Source organism: Schistocerca cancellata, chromosome 12 (genome assembly GCF_023864275.1).
Source record: "Schistocerca cancellata isolate TAMUIC-IGC-003103 chromosome 12, iqSchCanc2.1, whole genome shotgun sequence".
Taxonomy (NCBI): domain Eukaryota; kingdom Metazoa; phylum Arthropoda; class Insecta; order Orthoptera; family Acrididae; genus Schistocerca; species Schistocerca cancellata.
The window spans coordinates 101,392,329-101,396,556 of NC_064637.1; the positions used below are offsets into that span (position 1 = coordinate 101,392,329).

General features: G+C 39.4%; 1 pseudogene; it reads left to right on the plus strand.

Annotated features, from left to right (window-relative positions):
• Positions 1-3,862: 3,862 nt before the first annotated feature.
• Positions 3,863-3,980, plus strand: LOC126110083 (5S ribosomal RNA; annotated as a pseudogene).
• Positions 3,981-4,228: the final 248 nt, after the last annotated feature.

Below are 4,228 nucleotides of genomic sequence, written 5' to 3' on the forward strand. Positions count from 1 at the left end.
ACCATTTTTGACCCTGGTCGAGAGTTTTCCAATTCTGATTTCGATCACGGACTTCAGTCGAGAGCTTCACGCCATACCCCTGTCTTCTCTGGGAAGCCATATTGATACCAGCGGAAAATGAGAAATTTTACGGTAAGCACTAGAAATGGCACTAGCAAGTTACGTCACTTTGCTGCGTTCTTGTGGAATTTCATATGACTGCCCGCCTCAGGTTCAACGTTCATGTGTTGAATGTATGATCTGATTCACCAGTAAACAAACTTGCAGACATCATTAGGATTTCTTGGGGTCAAATTTGAGTCTCAGATCGGGATTTGAATTAACAGGGTGCGACTTTTTGTAGGTAGTTGAGTAACACTGCTGTCCATAATGACCTAATACTAGTAAGTTCATACAGATAGCATTTGTTAAATGTTTCACCGTCTTTTTTTCACGAGTGACCATAATCAGTATTTTAATGTAATAAACTTGGATTTTTTAACGATACATTGTTTTTCTTCGGATACCTTTTAGTAATACTGTACGTATTATGCAAATGTCCAGTTAATGACGACCTCATGTTCGGAGACACTGGTTGTATCAGGATGAGAATACATCTTGTCATAAAGCAGAGTTTGTGGAAAACAAGATTCCTGAAACGTACTACCCTCTATCCATCCACGGTACAAAATTTCTTGATTATATGATTTACCACAATGGAAAACGGTCCTATCATAGGACAAAAAAAGCGAATATGTTCTGGGCAGAGTTAGGAGTGTAAAAAAAGGGAACTAGCTTTTATACTTATCTGGCAGCTTCTAAGGCATTTACATCAAAACATTTTGAGGTATTCACGCTTTTTTACTTGTTACTATTAGTACCCATGTCACGTAAGTCCCTCCAGAAAACGCTTTTAGCTATGACATGCATTCCCTACAGCTATCTGATATTATATTTTACTTACTCTTCTTCGGCACAAGATCAGAGATTTCAATCAATAAATTGGAAGATACAGGCCTGCCAACACTTTGCAGCAAAGTGTGCTCACTGAGCTGAGGAAGTAGGGTTAACTCGTACAAAACCGTGAATATGTTCAGTTGTATTGATTTAAATCTCTTTGAAGCTGTGACAAAAGCTAGATCCCTCCTTTTAATCCATAACTCTGCCCACATATTAGCCATTTTTGTGCTATGATAGAACCATTTTTGATTCTGGTTCCCAACTTTTATTCTACGATAATTTTGTCATTAGAGCGCCATAGCTTGGCGACCGATGTGGACATTTGTTGACCCGTGCCACGGCTGACCCGATACAGGTCTTTTTATTTTTCGAACCACGTTATTTATATTGGGGCAACGGGTGTAGCTTTCACAAAACAACAGGATCACTCTTAATTCTATGAATTTCCCTACATTCCTACAAAATTTGAATCGATTCCCACTACTCTGAAACACATAACTGGCGCCCGTAAAAAGAGTAACAGAAAACGTGTCTTTGCACGTAAATTCCGAACCGTGCAAAACAGGTGGTGACATTATCTGAGCATTAATTTCAGCCTAATTAACGTATTTTACGAAGGGACTTAATCAATTAGCACAATTTGCCTTGACGCTAGCTCGGGTTCTTCGTTTAAACCTTGCTTAATATACGGTAACATAGCTACAGTAAGACAAGTGCTCGAATGGCTACACAAATGGCCGCTTGTCGGGGCTAAACCAAATCTTTTTATGAAGAGCTTTTCAAATACTGTTACCAATTTTGTGATTGGTAGCGGTGTATGAAAACCTTTTCATTTTTGTTGAAACAGTCACGGTCGATTAATAATTTATATGGCTTCAAATTACAAAAACTCTTTACCGTATGTCCCTAGCTGATTGTTACAGCGCTTCTGCTCTGTAACGATTAGAATTTCAGAATCGTTGCTATTGTTCACAGGCGCACAGAAAAATTTGCCTGTGACAAATCTTCGTAGGGAGAACGCTAAGGTCGTATTGGTGAATAAAACTGGAGGCTAGTGAACTGTGTCAAATCTGCAAACTGGAATGGCCTCATGCGGTACATCTAGCACTGTCTTGGACCAATATGCTGGAGAAATGTCTCTCTGGGAAAAGATTGACAGCTGGCTATAGACTAGATAAGTGTGGTGATGCAGATGGCTGCAGCATAGCATGTTGAAATAAATACCAGTGACAAAATAAAAAATACACGAATAAATACAATCTAGATGCAAACATTGCAACACGTTGATGCTGTAGATGCAAACATTGCAACACATTGATGCTGTAAAGTGTCCTGCACTGAAGTTGAAGTGAGGCAGAGTGACGATTATAAGCTGAGCAAAGATTGTGTGTTGGGCGGTCTTACCAGCATAATCTCCGATAGTGCCCGTGCAAAGCACATTTGGACAGATACGACTGCAAGAGTGACTGATGAGCGGATTACTGTTGCTGACAGATGGCGAGTAATACCGGTCGATATAAGCCAGTCTTAAACATGTACAGTTGTTGCTCCTCTAAGGGAAGTAGTAGCTAATGGGAAAGTACGCCAGTAGGAAAGGACATCGTCGTAGAAAGAACCTGGGTACGTATAGAATTAAAAGGCAGCTGAGTGGACTTCCAACGCTTTTCCTGACTAAAAAGAAGCAGATGGAATGTGGTTCCTGGTGGGAAGGGACACAGTAAAATTTCCTGATCAGTTGTTACAGTATGTCGGACCAACACGGAACCAGTGGAGGGTTCGACTTTTTGAAACCTCCTATACAATGATGTAGGTTAAGATTCCAGGCATCGTATCCTGCAGCCATTCACCCTGGTGGGCTTTCGTTTGCGAGCAATTGGCGAAAAAGTAATTCGGCATTTTACGTGGCACTCAAAAGTATTAAAAAAGAGTTTGCAAACTGTGTCGTGTAATGGATAGAGTGAAGGCTTTATGAGTGGAAGGTTGTAGGTTCGAATCTCACTGGGCGTCTTACTTTTTTTTTATCGAAAGTTTTTCGATCATTATTTATATTAAGTTGATTTAAATGTATTTTTTTTATTTCTATTCCATTGCCACGTCATTTTAATCATTGATCAACTTCTTCATTTGCTCTCAGTTTCTTCCTATCGTTATTTTTCAAATCGGAGTTTTTGTGAATGTGAATTTCAGTGTATTTATCTATTACAATATTTGAATATTTGAAAAAGCCAATCCCTCGATTTTTTTTTTAAAAAAGATAAATAACCCATCTAAATTGACTATGCAGTAGTGTCAAAAAAAGTATTTCTCATTACAAGATATGCATTTTTTATGGTAATTGTCATAGAAACTTCTAAAATTTATCCTAAATTTCTTCTGCGCTCTGTGCGGCTAGTCCCGGCTGAGATTCGAGTCCTCCCTCCGGCATGGGTGTGTGTATTTGTCCTTAGGATAATTTAGGTTAAGTAGTGTGTAAGCTTAGGGACTGATGACCTTAGCAGTTAAGTCCTATAAGATTTCACACACATTTGAACATTTCTTCTGCGCTATGGACAAAATAACGCAGATGAAGATTGAAATGAAAGAAGGTATTATAAGTATAATGAAATTCAAGCAAAATGAGAATTGAAATAATTAATGCAGTGACATACATGAAAAAATAGAAGGATAAAACGAAAGAAATTAAATCTAAATTAACGTATAGCTATAATTAAAACCACATGAAGAAATATTTCAAGCGTCAAAAGAACGCCTGGAAAAATATTGAGAGCAGATGAAGAAGTTAATATGGTGATTAAAATGATGTGACCGAAGAACAGAAATAAAAAGATTACATTTAAACCAATTAATTGGATAAAAATAACAATAAAAGTTATTTCAATAAAAATTTAAAAATAAAAATATATTTAGAGTACTTGACTGCATTGGCAACGGCCTTGCCGCAGTAGTAACACCGGTTCCCGTCAGATCACCGAAGTTAAGCGCTGTCGGGCGTGGCCGGCACTTGGATGGGTGACCACTCGGACCGCCATGCGCTGTTGCCATTTTTCGGGGTGCACTCAGCCTCGTGATGCCAATTGAGGAGCTACTCGACCGGATAGTAGCGGCTCCGGTCAAAGAAAACCATCATAACGACCGGGAGAGCGGTGTGCTAACCACATGCCCCTCCTATCCGCATCCTCAGCTGAGGATGACACGGCGGTCGGATGGTGCCGATGGGCCACTTGTGGCCTGACGACGGAGTACTTGACTGCATTCGAACTCACATCCTTCTATATATGTAGGCATTACA